The following is a 16,871-nucleotide window of genomic DNA, read 5'->3' on the forward strand; positions in this document are numbered from 1 at the left end:
GTAAAAATCGTACTCGGAGACCAAGAGATGAATACACTAAGCAGATTCAGAAGGAAGTAGGCTGCAGTAGGTACTAGGAGACGAAGAAGCTTGCACAGCAAAGAGTAGCATGGAGAGCTGCATCAAACCAGTCTCAGGACTGAAGACCACAACAACAACAACAACATCTAAACATAGCAACAAATTTGGGATCAAGTGGTTCAGTTGAAGAAGCAAGAGAATATAGCGAAAATGTCATTCCACAAAACTTTGAGGAGCTAGAAGTAGCACAGTAATTTTTTCACTGAAATCAATACAACAACAAAATTCTAAGAAACAAAAGCTCTCGTGTAGAACATATTGCTAAGGTCTTCCCAAATAACTTATCTGTCCCAAAAATATCAAGCAATATCGCGAACTACAAACGCCAGTTGACAATATATCTGATTAATAGCTATGTTCCGTCATATGGTGAATCACTGTTTTACTGTTACGATCAAATCACTGCAAAGAAATGAACGTATGAAGTAATATCCATGCTTCACCACTATATCTTTAATTTTCTTACACCTAATATGAAACAGCTACACATTTTCTGTGACTCTTGTGGAGGACAGAATAAAAATTACACCGCTTTATGTTACATTCATTGCTTTGCAACAACATGAAACCGTTTAGAGAAAATCACGATGACATTCCCTGAGAGGGGGCACACTGACTTGGAATGCTACAGACATACGGCCCTAATTCCACAGAAATGAATTACTGAAGTCCCTCAAGACTGGAATACCGTTATTAGAGACTGCAGAGTGAAGCTTAACCCATTCAAAATAATTGAGTGTGACCAAATTCTTTTCAAAGAATGGAAAAGTTCTTTTCTCTTAGAAATTTGTACAAGCCAAAATTATCTAAACCGTATAGACTATTGAAAGAAGTTAAAACTGAAGTTGAGATGCCGCACCTTCTCTCTCTGAGTTCAGGAAGCTATAATGGGTCTTACGAAACTACAGTAATGACCATGAAGAGGAAGACAAAAGAAGATAAAGTAGCTGATGGAGTATTCATGTTACCTGGCCCATCCTAATCGGACTTCATACCAGTTCTACTGTTGAAATGGAAAGATCTTCAGGTAACAATTTAACTGTCCTCAAATATGTACTGACATATTTCTATAAACTTAGTTCTTCTATTCTAAACGTAATTTATACATATTTTTTCAGGAAATTTCAAGGCGTCTCTCCAGTGAGTCATCGAAAAACTATAATAAGTATGTACCTCACTGAAGGAAAAGTGTTAAAAGTGTGAACAGGTTTAATTTCTTTTTACAGTCTTGGAACTTAAATTTGAATATGGTATTACTTCCTTAAGATATAAACCTGATTAATATAAAATAATTAGCGCAATGAATATGAAACATGTCAACAAAAATTAACATTAATCTTTGTTTTGCTTCTAAATTTTCATCAGTTTAAAAAAAAGTATTCATTGTTGTTATTATTACATAGTACTTATTACAAACGAGTCAGTAGTATGCCTAATATGCATACTTCATGTTAACCGCAACTGAATGTGAATTAATAAATAAATGTTAACAAAAATGTGGTTTCGAACTTTGAAAATTGTTTTCCTCTGTAATGATAAAAAGCCGGCCGCTGTGACAGAGCGGTCCTAGGCGCTGTTATGGTCGCAGATTCAAATCCTGCCTCGGGCATGGATGTGTGTGATGTCCTTAAGTTTGTTAGGTTTAAGTGGTTCTAATTCTAGGGACTGATGACCTCAGATAATAAGTCCCATAGTGCTTAAAGCCATTGGAATCATTTCTTTTTTTGTAATGGTAAAAACTGACCTTCATCGTCCCCCCCCTTTCCCATGTCATCCCTTGTGGTAACGAAATTTGGAGATAGCTCCTTGAGCTGTCTCCTATTCCAACAAGTTTGATTCATCACTACCTGAAAGTCTCCAGCTGCGCAAGTAGTTCTGAGAAATAATTAAACGAAAATTTTGAACAATATGAAGTTAAAACACTGAAATGCGAGTGAAATATCGGCATTGAATGTGCAGCAGGTATTCCTTTTCTTTTATTCTGTTTTAAAATTTATTTGTGTTAAAAATTCACATACACACACACACACAATAATTTCATCATTATTAGAGCTGAGGATAACAGGAAACCGAAGTCGAGAGGAGGAGGGCGCGCCAATTCGCCGCATAGTTTTTTGGAGAACACTTCGATGAGAAGAAAATGTACCAGATCTAAGAGTGGAAAAGGCGCGGATGAACTCCTCATTTCAGGAAGACTCAAGCTCTGTGGTGGTTACAGCAAGACACTTCAACGGAAATTTGAGAAACGAAGAACTGCACAATGACGTTCATTAAGGAAGTGCCAAAAGTCAAGGACATTTCTCTCGCCTTTAGCAAGCAAGTAATGAACTGCGTGTCCAGAAATTCCCTTCACAGAGTTCGTCTTCGGTTCTGGGAAGTAACCGGAGTCCAGAAAGAGCAGCAGGTGAGGAAGTATCTAATGAGGTGTCATACGGGAAAGTAGGGCCAGCGTCTGTAGCACAAAAAATCATGTACATTAAGTTGTCAAAAGTATCCAGACACCCCCAAAAACATAGTCAGTTGACGTCGTGAGAGAGCTGAAAGGGGGCCTCCGCGGAACTCACAGACTTCGAACGTGGTCAAGTGATTGGGTGTCACTTGTGTCACGCGTCTGTACGCGAGGTTTCCACACTACTAAACATCACTAGGTGTACTGTTTCTGATGTGACAGTGAAGTGGAAACATTAAGGGACACGTACAGCACAAAAGCGCACAGACCGACCTCGTCTGTTGACTGACACCGACCACCAATAGTTGAAGAGGGTCGTAATGTGTAATAGGCAGACATCTATCCAGACCATAACACAGGAATTCCTAACTACATCATGATCCACTGCAAGTACTATGACAGTTAGGTGGGAGGTGAGGAAACTTGGATTTCATGGTCGAGCGGCTGCTCATAAGCCACACATCACGCCGGTAAACTCCAAACGGCGCACCGTTTGGTGTAAGGAGCGTAAACATTAGACTACTGAACAGCGGAAAAACATTGTGTGGAGTGACGAATCACAGTACACCATGTGGCGATCCGATGCCAGGGTGTGGCTATGGCGAATGCCCTGTGAACGTCATCTGCCGGAGTGTGTAGTACCGACAGTAAAATTCAGAGGCAGTGGTGTTACGGTGTGGTCGTGGTTTTCATGGAGGAAGTTTGCACCCAATGTTGTTTTGCGTGACACTATCACAGCACGGGCCTACATTGATGTTTTAAGTCCCTTCTTGCTTCCCACTCTTCAAGAGCACTTCGGGGATGGGAACTGCATCTTTCAACAGGATCGATCACCTGTTCATAACGCACAGCCTGTGGTGGAGTGGTTGCACGACAATAGCATAATTGTAATGGACTAGCGTGAATTGAGTCCTGACCTGAAGCCTATATAACTCTTTTGGGATGTTATGGAACGCCGACTTCGTGCCAGGCCTGACCGACCGACATCGATACTTCATCTCAGTGCAGCACTCCGTCAGAAATGGGCTGCCATTCCTAAAGAAACCTCGCAGTGCCTGAAAGTGTGGAAGTCATTTTCAGCTAGGTGTGCGGATAATTTTGATCACATACTCTACATATCGCCTATTCGCACTTAAGGCAATGTTCGTCCGTGTCCAGAACATTACAGGCGACACACAACGGGATGTCTCCAAGGTGAATCCCTTGAACGTGTGACCACCATACTTGCTTCCAACTGTCCGAAAGGTACCATGCAGACTGGACATCAGTGTTAAGATACGGAAAACACACCCATCGCCAGACGATACGCCAGCCGACGTGGGATGCATCCCCTGACAACATTTGGTGAACTAAGCTGCTGAAGAAAGCCAAAGATCGCTTTCGTGGGCGTCAAGCGCGTTAGAAGTATCACAGTACGGACGTTCGAGAAAAAATGACGGAAGTAAAACGGGGGTGGCGGGACGTCCGAAAGTTGTATATGAGCTAGAGGGAGAGAGGTGCAATGGTCTTCAGAAACAGTCTGGTAAGGCATGCAGGTGACCGTCGCCACAGTACCATTTGAAAGTTGACTAAATCGGCTATCGCTCTGTCAGGGACATCACCTGTGCGCTCAGGAAGGGTGAGGGTCTCCAAACCTATCTTGAACAGGAATCCGTGGCAAACATATGTACTCAATGCCACTAGCAAGAGTCTGTACGGCATGAGGGTACGTGACGGTAAAAATACATCTACGTACAGAGTCCGTTGCAGAAGATCGAGTGCTCGTAAACGGTGATCTTGAAGCATAGCTCGTAGTTGGAACAGTAGACGCTCGCAGTTGAGGGCAATCGCGCTCAGCAGATCACTTGCGAAATCGAGTCCTGAGCATCGGATTGTAGCAGCTACACGCAATGGAGCAGCGTACTCTGCAGGAAGCACTGCACATATAGCCATTGCGCACGACTTGAGGACACTAACGCAGCTAGCAGAATCTTCGCGTAGATGGTAACCTATGCCAGTGCAGCTGAATACGATGTCACCGAGAGACAGGCGTTGACAGAGGCTGCAGAGCAACAACCCCCCCGACGAAAGCATACATCAATGCAGAGAGGTGGCAGCCTTGACGCACCAAACGATGAATCAAGATGGAAGGAGTGAGACGTCCACTGTAAAGTACACAAGACGTGCTCCACGATGGAGACGCATCACGACGTCTACGATAGTAAAAGGGTAGCCCATAATGCGGAAAACCGCTTCCATGTAGTCGTGATCGACCAGATCGAAGGCCTCGCTGAAGTCAAGAGTTGCGAAAATTCCAGGCACATGACGAAGCGTGAGCAAGTCCCGATAGCGACAGAGGGCAGCGTGGATGATATCGCACCTTCCAAAAAAGTTTTATCAAAGGAGACCACACACCGGGTCGTCCATTTAGGCAGGATAAACGCTTCGTGTCACTGTTCAGTAACGTCAGAAGGAGGTGCTCCCACATCAGTGACGTTCCACAAGGCTTGTGGATGAGAAAGAGGAGATTGTCAAGGAAACCATCTGGGATCTGTACGAAGGGCGGCGTAAGGTCCTCATATATTTCCGTCCACACCAGCACAATTAGAGGACGAAATGCCGCCAAAACTCTAGCAGGAGGTCGCCAGGGTCAGGCGACTTGATTGTAGAAACCAGCTGGGTAGCACCAATGACTTCGTTCTCTGTGACATCGGCTAGCAAATCCATCGTTGCATTAACTGGAAACGAGCCAAATCAGAGTTGGGAGATTGCTGTAAATTTGGCATGGTGGTGATATTGTGCAGAGCACAGCAGTACATAACGTTCATGGAGGGCATTCCCTATATCGCGTTGGCTGTTTAATCGCCGCCCACCAGCAGCCAGAAGAACATTAACAAAAGTCTTGTGACGGTGATGCTGTTCTGCTATCACATGGTACACTGAAGCGCTAAAGAAACTTGTGTAAGCATGAGCATTCAAATACAGATATATCTAAACACGCAAAATACGGCGCTGCGGTCGGCACTGACCATATAAAACAACAAGGGTCTGGCCCGATTTTTAGATTCGTTATGGCTGCTGCAATGGCAAGTTATCAAGATTTAAGTGACTTTGAACGGTTTGCTGCAGTCGACGCACGAGCGATGGGACACAGAATATTCGAGGTAGTGATGAAGTGCGGATTTATCCAACGACCATTTCACGAGTGTATCGTGAAAATCTGGAATCCGGCAATACATCAAATCTCTGACATCGCTGCGGACGAAAAAAGATCCGGCAAGAACGGGACCAACGACGACTGAAGACAGTCATTCAACGTGACAGAAGTACAACTCTTCCTCAGATTGCTGCAGCTTTCAGTGCTGGGCCACCAACAAGTGTCAGCGTGCCAAACATTCCACGAAACATAATCCGAGTCGAAGGCCAACTTGTGAACCCTTGATGACTGCACGACATAAAGCTTTACACCTAGCCCGGGGCCGTCAACACCGAAAAAATGGCTCTGAGCACTATGGGACTCAACTGCTGTGGTCATCAGTCCCCTAGAACTTAGAACTACTTAAACCTAACTAACCTAAGGACATCCATGCCCGAGGCAGGATTCGAACCTGCGACCGTAGCAGTCGCACGGTTCCGGACTCCGCGCCTAGAACCGCAAGACCACCGCGGCCGGCTGTCAACACCGACATTTGACTGTTGATAAGTAGAAACCTGTTGCCTGGACGAATAAGTCACGTTTCTAATGGTATCGAGTGGATGGATGTGTACGGGTATGGAGACAATCTCGTGATTCCATGGATCCTGCATGCCAGCAGGGGACTCTTCAAGCTGGTGGAGGCTCTACGGTGTGGGGCGTGTGCAGTTGGAATGATATGGGGCCACTGATATGTCTACATATGACTCGGACAGGTGGCACGTAGGTAAGCAGCCTGCCTGATCACCTGTATTTATTCATGTCCATTGTGCATTCCAACGGACTTCGGCAATTCTAGCAGGACAATGCGACACCCCACATGTCCCGAACTGCTACGGAGGGGCTTTAGGAACACTCTTCTGAGTTTAAACACTACCGCTGGCCACCAGACTTGCCAGACATGAACATTATTCAGCACACTGGGATGCCTTGTTACATGCTGTTCAGAAGAGATCCCCAACCCCTCGTACTCTTACGAATTTATGGACGACCCTGCATGATTCATGGTATCAGTTCATTCCATCACTACTTCAGACATTAGTCGAATCCATGCCGCGTCGTGCTGTGGTACTTCTGCATGCCCTATACGGTATTACGCAGGTGTGTATTTACAGTGACATATGCTCGTTGTACGGACCGTCTGAACCGCAATTCACGCACTCAACGGTCTTACTTCCTGTTTCCTCTAATGTTTTCAGAATCGTTCGAATTTATTTGAACGAATCTCCAAGAAAAAAGCAGCAAGTGTCACTAGAAGCCTTCCTAAGAGACAAACTCCATTCCTTCCGAACTGACTATGCAAATGTAGACGAGATGTGGCTCAAATTCAAAGATATAGTAGCAACAGCAATTGAGAGATTCATACCTCATAAATTGATAACAGATGAAACTGATCCCCCATGCTACACAAAACAGGTCCGAACGCTGTTGCAGAGGCAAAGGAAAAAGCATGCGAAGTTCAGAAGAACGCGAAATCCGAAAGATTGGCTAAAATTTACAGACGCGCGAAATTTGCCACGGGCTTCAATGCGAGATGCCTTTAATAGGTTCCACAACGAAACATTATCTCGAAATATGGTAGAAAATCCGAAGAAATTCTGGTCGTTTGTGAAGTACACAAGCGGCAAGACACAGTCAATACCTTCGCTGCGCAGTGCCGATGGTACTGTTACCGACGACTGTGCCGCTAAAGCTGAGTTATTGAACGCAGTTTTCCGAAATTTCTTCACCAGCGAAGACGAATGGAATATTCCAGAATTTGAAACACGAACAGCTGTTAGCATGAGTTTCTTAGAAGTAGATACCTTAGGGGTTGCGAAGCAACTCAAATCGCTTGATACGGGCAAGTCTTCAGGTTCAGATTGTATACTGATTAGGTTCCTTCAGATTACGCTGCTACAATAGCTCCCTAGTTAGGAATCATATACAACCGCTCGCTCAGCGATATATCTGTACCTACAGATTGGAAAATTGCGCAGATCGCACCAGTGTTTAAGAAGGGTAGTAGGAGTAATCCATCGAACTACAGACCTATATCATTGACGTCGGTTTGCAGTAGGGTTTTGGAGCATATACTGTATTCAATCATTATGAATCACCTCGAAGGGAACGATCTATTGATACGTAATCAGCATGGTTTCAGAAAACATCGTTCTTCTGCAACGCAGCTAGCTCTTTATTCGCACGAAGTAATGGCCGCTATCGACAGGGGATCTCAAGTTGAGTCCGTATTTCTAGATTTCCGGAAAGTTTTTGACACCGTTCCTCACAAGCGACTTCTAATCAAGCTGCAGGCCTATGGGGTATCGTCTCAGTTGTGCTACTGGATTCGTGATTTCCTGCCAGGAAGGTCGCAGATCGTAGTAATAGACGGCAAATCATCGAGTAAAACTGAAGTGATATCAGGTGTTCCCCAGGGAAGCGTCCTGGGACCACTGTTGTTCCTGACCTATGTAAATGACTTGAGTGACAATCTGAGCAGTTCTCTTAGGTTGTTCGCAGATGATGCTGTAATTTACCGTCTAGTAAGGTCATCCGAAGACCAGTATCATTTGCAAAGCAATTTAGAAAAGTTTGCTCTATGGTGTAGCAGGTGGCAGTTGACGCTAAATAACGAAAAGTGTGAGATGATCCACATGAGTTCCAAAAGAAATCCGTTGGAGTTCGATTACTCGATAAATAGTACAATTCTCCAGGCTGTCAATTCAACTAAGTACATGGGTGTAATAATTACGAGCAACTTCAGGTGGAAAGACCACATAGATAATATTGTGGAGAAGGCGTGCCAAAGGTTGCTTTTCATTGGCAGGGCACTTAGAAGATGCAATAAGTCCACTAAAGAGACAGCTTACACTACTCTCGTTCGTCCTCTGTTAGAATATTCCTGCGCGGTGTGGGATCCTTACTAGGTGGGATTGACGGAGGACATCGAAAGGGTGCAAAAAAGGGCAGCTCATTTTGAATTATCACGTAATAGAGGAGAGAGTGTGGCAGATATGATACTCGAGTTGGGATGGAAGTCATTAAAGCAAAGAAGTTTTTCGTCACGGCGAGATCTATTTACGAAATTTCAGTCACCAACTTTCTCTTCCGAATGCGAAAATATTTTGTTGAGCCCAAACTACATAGGCAGGAATGATCATCAAAATAAAATAAGAGAAATCAGAGCTCGTACAGAAAGGTTTATGTGTTTATGTTTTTCCCGTGCGCTGCTAGGGAGTGGAATGGTAGGGAGATAGTATGAATGTGGTTCGATTAACCCTCTGCCAAGCACTTAAATGTGAATTGCAGAGTAATCATGTAGCTGTAGATGTAGAAAAGCGGATGCGTGCGGTCGATTCAATGCCACCATACAGAAAATCATACAGGGAATATAAAGAAATGATCAAGGAACTGTGTTAACTGAGAGAGGCAGTACGAATAAATGAACAAATAGATACAAGAAATTACCGTCGTAGTTGCAGAGAAATGCAGGAATTACGAACCGTGAAGTGCGAAACGTACAATTTATGAGCACACACAATGGTATCTCCAACAAAGATAAATCAATAGCATGTTACAATTGTACAGAAGAAAAGTAAAGACACTTAATACAGTTCCACCCGGACTGTGGAAGGACAAAAGTCTCGCATCGCCGCGTGGTCGGGATGACTATTAACAGATCAGATTCAAAAATGACTCTGAGCACTATGGGACTTAACAGCTGAAGACGTCAGTCCCCTAGAACTTAGAACTACTTAAACCTCACTAACTTAAGGACATCACACACACCCATGCCCGAGGCAGGATTCGAACCTGCGACCGTAGCGGTTGCGCGGTTCAAGACCGTAGCGCCTAGAACCGCTCGGCCACTCCAGCCGGCAACAGATCAGGCAGGGTTAATTTAAGGAGTGACCAATCGTGCTTTCTGTCGTCACCTCGTTACTCCCTGGGGACGGAAGATGTGTTCCCAAGCTGCCTGCGTGTAGCGTTATTTACTTGAAAGTGAGTGAAAGTTTTCTGAACATTTGCGAAGCGTGTAACTCAGACGGAACTTGGGTATCAGCCCAGTATTCATCTTGTAGGTCGTAGGAGACTACCACATATAGGCTGGCCGGCAAACCGATCCCCTTCGTTGGTCTGCCGGGCAGATTCGATGTAAGGTCATGTCAACTCCCCTTCCCGAAAGAAGCGCGTTAACACGCATGGCTACCTGGCCGAGAGTGCTGGCAGTAGACTGTGAAAGCAAAAAAGGATTTGACTTAGAGTACACACAACGTAATGCCGAGAATTTTTTTGTGGACAGTGACGCACAAATCACTCTTATACACTCCTGGAAATTGAAATAAGAACACCGTTAATTCATTGTCCCAGGAAGGGGAAACGTTAGGGACACATTCCTGGGGTCAGATACATAACATGATCACACTGACAGAACCACAGGCACATAGACACAGGCAAAAGAGCATGCACAATGTCGGCACTAGTACAGTGTATATCCACCTTCCGCAGCAATGCAGGCTGCTATTCTCCCATGGAGACGATCGTAGAGATGCTGGATGTAGTCCTGTGGAACGGCTTGCCATGCCATTTCCACCTGGCGCCTCAGTTGGACCAGCGTTCGTGCTGGACGTGCAGACCGCGTGAGACGACGCTTCATCCAGTCCCAAACATGCTCAATGGGGGACAGATCCGGAGATCTTGCTGGCCAGGGTAGTTGACTTACACCTTCTAGAGCACGTTGGGTGGCACGGGATACATGCGGACGTGCATTGTCCTGTTGGAACAGCAAGTTCCCTTGCCGGTCTAGGAATGATAGAACGATGGGTTCGATGACGGTTTGGATGTACCGTGCACTATTCAGTGTCCCCTCGACGATCACCAGAGGTGTACGGCCAGTGTAGGAGATCGCTCCACACCATGATGCCGGGTGTTGGCCCTGTGTGCCTCGGTCGTATGCAGTCCTGATTGTGGCGCTCAACTGCACGGCGCCAAACACGCATACGACCATCATTGGCACCAAGGCAGAAGCGACTCTCATCGCTGAAGACGACACGTCTCCATTCGTCCCTCCATTCACGCCTGTCGCGACACCACTGGAGGCGGGCTGCACGATATTGGGGCGTGAGCGGAAGACGGCCTAACGGTGTGCAGGACCGTAGCCCAGCTTCATGGAGACGGTTGCGAATGGTCCTCGCCGATACCCCAGGAGCAACAGTGTCCCTAATTTGCTGGGAAATGGCGGTGCGGTCCCCTACGGCACTGCGTAGGATCCTACGGTCTTGGCGTGCATCCGTGCGTCGCCGCGGTCCGGTCCCAGGTCGACGGGCACGTGCACCTTCCGCCGACCACTGGCGACAACATCGATGTACTGTGGAGACCTCACGCCCCACGTGTTGAGCAATTCGGCGGTACGTCCACCCGGCCTCCCGTATGCCCACTATACGCCCTCGCTCAAAGTCCGTCAACTGCACATACGGTTCACGTCCACGCTGTCGCGGCATGCTACCAGTGTTAAAGACTGCGATGGAGCTCCGTATGGCACGGCAAACTGGCTGACACTCACGGCGGCGGTGCGCAAATGCTGCGCAGCCAGCGCCATTCGACGGCCAACACCGCGGTTCCTGGTATGTCCGCTGTGCCGTGCGCTGATCATTGCTTGTACAGCCCTCTCGCAGTGTCCGGAGCAAGTATGGTGGGTCTGACACACCGGTGTCAATGTGTTCTTTTTTCCATTTCCAGGAGTGTATACAAGAAATGCTGCATGGCTACCTGGGCGAGTGTTTTGGCAGTAGACTGCGAGAGCAAAAATGAATTTGACCGAGAGTGTCGACAACACAATGGCAAGAGTCTGTTCATGGGCAGTGATGCATAAATCACTATTATGTATATCAAATGCTTGAAGGAACAGGTGAGAGATATCCAAAAAGGAGAATAAGAATTAATAGCATAGGAATCTAAGTGACAAAAACTGAAGAGAAAGAGTAAGTGGTTCAAATGGCTCTGAGCAATATGGGACTTAACGTCTGAGGTCATCAGTCACCTAGAAATAAGCACTACTTAAACCTAACTAACCTAAGGACATCACACACATCCATGCCCGAGGCAGGATTCGAACCTGCGACCTTAGTGGTCGAGAAAGAGTCTTTAAGGTTAACAATATGTGGTAATAGGATGTGATACATGAATTAAACATTGCCGTGATTTCCCATACGGTGGTAGGGACTTCTTTACAGCAGAGTCGTAACTGACTATGCAAATGAGAGTTTATGGATCAGAAACTGTCGGATAAAGTATTTGCGAAAGTAGTGCCTAAATTGCAAGTCAAGCGAGTAAACATAAGCAGACTGCACAGAGAAGAGCTGCGACAGAGCAAAGCATACAATGGTTGCAGTCAGGGAGATGCAGATAGTTTTCAGCGAAGGAGATGCTGTGCGGGAAGGAAAGTGAAGCTTCTGTTAGGTCCAAGGCAGGAGAAAATATTATACTTTAAACTCAAAGCAACGGGTTTATACGAATCTGCAGTTTTCAAGCAAACAAATAACTAAAATTTCTGAAAGATTTTGTTACTTATTCAAGAGAAAAGGCTTCACGAATTGATCAAGTCAATAACGTGTTGGTCCACCTCTGTGCTTTGTGCAAGTGGTTATTCGGTTTGGCATTGATTGACAGTTTCGTTGGATGTCCTCCTGAGAAATATCGTGCCAAATTCTGTCCAACTGGCGCGTTAGGTAGTCAAAATCCAGAGCTAGTTGGAGAGCCCTTCCTACAATAGTCCAAACATTCTCAATTAGAGGTAGATCCGGTAACCTTGCTGGACAAGATTGGGCTTGACGATCATAAAAACAGGCAGAACAAACTGTCACTATGTGAGAGCGAGCATTATCTAGCTGAAATGGAAACGCACAACGACTTTATATGAAGAATAAGAAAACGGAGCGTAGAATACCGCTGTCGTATTAAAGGGGTCCTGCTATAAAATAAAACGGAACCCTGGACTATCTCTCCTGGTTGTTGGGCCATATGTTGGGTGTCAGTCACTTTGATATCCCTCCGCTATCCGGGGCATCTCCAGACGCGTCTTCGCTGATATTAAGTGCTCAGGTAGAAGCGGAACTCATCACTGACTACAATTATACAATAGTCAGAAACATCTCTGCAAACGGGTCTGATGATGTACAGAGGTGAAGTGGCGCCTTGAGCTCATCTCCCTTTTTGTGAGCCCTCCCTTAATACGTCTTGTCATTCAGGCACCAGTTGCACGTCCGATCGATGACAGAGATGAATCTGGGGATCTGAGTGCATCTCAGACGACTGTTGAGTCAAGACCTTCCGTGTTATCTCTACGTCAACCACTTCCTTCTTGACACTGTGTTGAGCCACTGTTCACCGATTCCTGCCAGAATCTTCGAATAGTGGCATCGCTCCAACTCTAATGTCGAGCAATCTGCCAATTACTCCCACCGGCATCTTTGAGCCCAACTATATGTCCTCACCGCCCGCTTTCCAGCCATCCACAGCGTCTGCATCCTTGGATACTCCCAGTTTACAGTTCGTCCTTCATAGTGACATACAAGCTAAAGACAGTTGCTGCCAGGAGCAGCAACAAATGAGAGACGTCGGTACAGACACATCCTCAAAAGTTTCAATATCCTGCCGCTACTGGTAGCTCCCTTACTTCAGAGCGCAGAACCGCTCAACCTTCTCTGAAAATAAAGCCTTCGACAACAGCATTGTCTTAGCTACGACCTGACTGTGATCTAACAGATATGTTAGTCACACGTGTGTATAAAATTTTACAGTCAGTTGTAAGGGTGGTTGTAACTAAACTGACAGTGCTCCGATAGCTGCAGTGCAGGATTTACACATCGCAGTAGGCTTGCGTCCGCCAAGTATACAGAAAAAATAATAGTTCCACTTTCTACCACTAGGTGAAAATATGGCGCTATAAGCTGTCAAATTCTGATAGATGCAGGAAAATGGGAGGAACGATGAAACGCATGATAAACGTGGTTGTGGCACATGTTTCACGATGTGGTTGCAAGTTCAACATCTGTTCAATATAGTCTCCCAACTCGGCGATATGCAACATCCGTAACACAGCATGGTTGGCAGTTGCTCACAGAGTATCCGGTGTAATCAGGATGATAAGTCGTTGTGTGCAATCCTTGACAGAAAATCCTAAAAAGTTCTGGTTTTACGTTAAATCAGTAAGTAGCTCGAAACAGCATATCCAGACACTCTGGGATGATGATGGCATTGAAACAGAGGATGATACGCGTAAAGCTGAAATGCTAAACACCTTTTTCGAAAGCTGTTTCACAGAGGAAGACCGCACTGCAGTTCCTTCTCCAAATATTCGTACAAACGAAAAAATGGCTGACATCGAAATGAATGTCCAACGAATAGAACATGCTTTCGGCTGCCGTGTCATGTCATTTCTGGAAACCCAGAATCTACTCTGACGGAATCAACATGGATTCCGGAAACAGCGACCTTGTGAAACCCAACTCGCTTTATTTGTTCATGATACCCAGAAAATGTTAGATACAGGCTCCTAGGTAGATGCCATTTTCCTTGACTTCCGGAAGGCGTTCGATACAGTTCCGCACTGTCGCCTGATAAACAAAGTAAGAGCCTACGGAATATCAGACCAGCTGTGTGGCAGGATTGAAGAGTTTTTGGCAAACAGGGCACAGCATGTTCTTCTCAATGGAGAGACGTCTACAGACGTTAAAGTAACCTCTGGTGTGCCACAGGGGAGTGTTATGGGACCATTGCTTTTCACAGTATATATAAATGACCTAGTAGATAGTGTCGGAAGTTCTATGCGGCTTTTCGCGGATTGATGCTGTGGTATTCACAGAAGTTGCAGCATTAGAAAATTGCAGCGAAATGCAGGAAGATCTGCAGCGGACAGGCACTTGGTGCAGGGAGTGGCAACTGACACTTAACATAGACAAATGTAATGTATTACGAATACATAGAAAGTAGGATCCCTTATTGTATAATTATATGATAGCGGAACAAACACTGGTACCAGTTACTTCTGTGAAATATCTGGGAGTATGCGTGCGGAACGATTTGAAGTGGAATGATCACATAAAATTAATTGTTGGTAAGGCGGGTGCCAGGTTGAGATTCATTGGGAGAGTCCTTAGAAAATGTAGTCCATCAACAAAGGAGATGGCGTACAAAACACTCGTTTGACCTATACTTGAGTATTGCTCATCAGTGTGAGATCCATACCAGGTCGGGTTGACAGAGGAGATAGAGACGATCCAAAGAGAGCGGTGCGTTTCGTCACAGGGTTATTTGGTAAGCGGGATAGCGTTACGGAGATGTTCAGCAAACTCAAGCGGAAGACACAGCAAGAGAGGCGGTCTGCATCGCGGTGTAGCTTGCTGTACAGCTTTCGAGAGGGTGCGTTTCTGGATGAGGTATCGAATATATTGCTTCCCCCCAACTTATACCTCCCGAGGAAATCACGAACGTAAAATTAGAGAGATTTGAGGGCGCACAGAGGCTTTCCGGCAGTCGCTCTTCCCGCGAACCATACGCGACTGGAACAGGAAAGGGAGGTAAAGGCAGTGGCACGTAAAGTGCCCTCCGCCACACACTGTTGGGTGGCTTGCGGAGTATAAATGTAGTGTCGCTCCGCCTTGCATGAAAAGAGTGGTGTGGAGGCAGTTGCGTTCTTGCAAAGCTCGAATCGCATGGTTTGGATGTTCTAATAACTAAAGTGCAGAGCAAAACCAGAGGAGCTCCCAAGTCCACAGAAAACATTCAGAGTAATACCTTTAAGTGAGAAAGAAAGCGATATAACTTTTTTGGTGAAACGAATGTGGGAGGGAGCGGTTATATACAAGCAGTGTGCAAATCAGGTTTTGTTCTGTAAAATAAGAACATGAATCGTCGAGGGGACACTGAATAGTGCACGGTACATCCAAACCGTCATCGAACCCACCGTTCTACCATTCCTAGACCGGCAAGGGAACTTGCTGTTCCAACAGGACAATGCACGTCCGCATGTATCCCGTGCCACCCAACGTGCTCTAGAAGGTGTAAGTCAACTACCCTGGCCAGCAAGATCTCCGGATCTGTCCCCCATTGAGCATGTTTGGGACTGGATGAAGCGTCATCTCACGCGGTCTGCACGTCCAGCACGAACGCTGGTCCAACTGTGGCGCCAGGTGGAAATGGCATGGCAAGCCGTTCCACAGAACTGCATCCAGCATCTCTACGAACGTCTCCATGGGTGAATAGCAGCCTGCATTGCTGCGAAAGGTGGATATACACTGTACTAGTGCCGACATTGTGCATGCTCTGTTGCCTGTGTCTATGTGCCTGTGGTTCTGTCAGTGTGATCACGTGATGTATCTGACCCCAGGAATGTGTCAATAAAGTTTCCCCTTCCTGGGACAATGAATGCACGGTGTTCTTATTTCAATTTCCAATAGTGTATGTAGTGACAACAAATTAAAGTTTCCATTGATGGAAGTCGTCTGTAACGTAACATAATGCACTATTCCTCTGGCAGTCGCTTGTGTAACACACCTCCAACAGTTTCGTTGTCGATATCAACTGTAAGTTATTAAAAAAATTAATGATTTGAGACGTTTTGGTATGGTTTAAGTGCTTACAATTCACTACATGGGGCTACTTCCTCTCGTCACGGCTAAGTCTTCTTATTCGTCGAATCACGCAATAGACACGAAGGGTTGTGCAGGCTGCTCTTATAAGTGGTACTAAGTGCGTCAAAAATGAGTACCTTTAACATTTTTTAAATACTTGCAGTGAGCCTTATCAGCTAAAATTTTGACAGGACATTCTTTCGGCGTAGTCTTCTTGTGTGTAAAATTTTAGGATAGGTTTCGTCATGTCGGATAGGACCATTCCCTTGTAAGCTTCTATGAGCCCTGACATTGACACACAGCCTGTGAATTTCCTCTGTGATCTGATCCTGCAAACCATCTAAATAAGTGGTCTATTGGACTACAGATTAATCTTTTCTTCTCTGCTTCAAAACATCTTACATGTACAGCAGTCCGAAGTTCTTTGTGAGTGTAGTTTTCCAATAATATGCCACTGACACCATGCCCAGTTGCTGTTAAGTCCTCAGCAAGCTACGTACTTCTCGATGAGCCAAATACTCTACTTTCGATAAACTGCAGGAGAACATTGTGCTCT

This window comes from Schistocerca gregaria, chromosome X (assembly GCF_023897955.1).
Source record: "Schistocerca gregaria isolate iqSchGreg1 chromosome X, iqSchGreg1.2, whole genome shotgun sequence".
In the NCBI taxonomy this organism is placed as follows: Eukaryota; Metazoa; Arthropoda; class Insecta; order Orthoptera; family Acrididae; genus Schistocerca; species Schistocerca gregaria.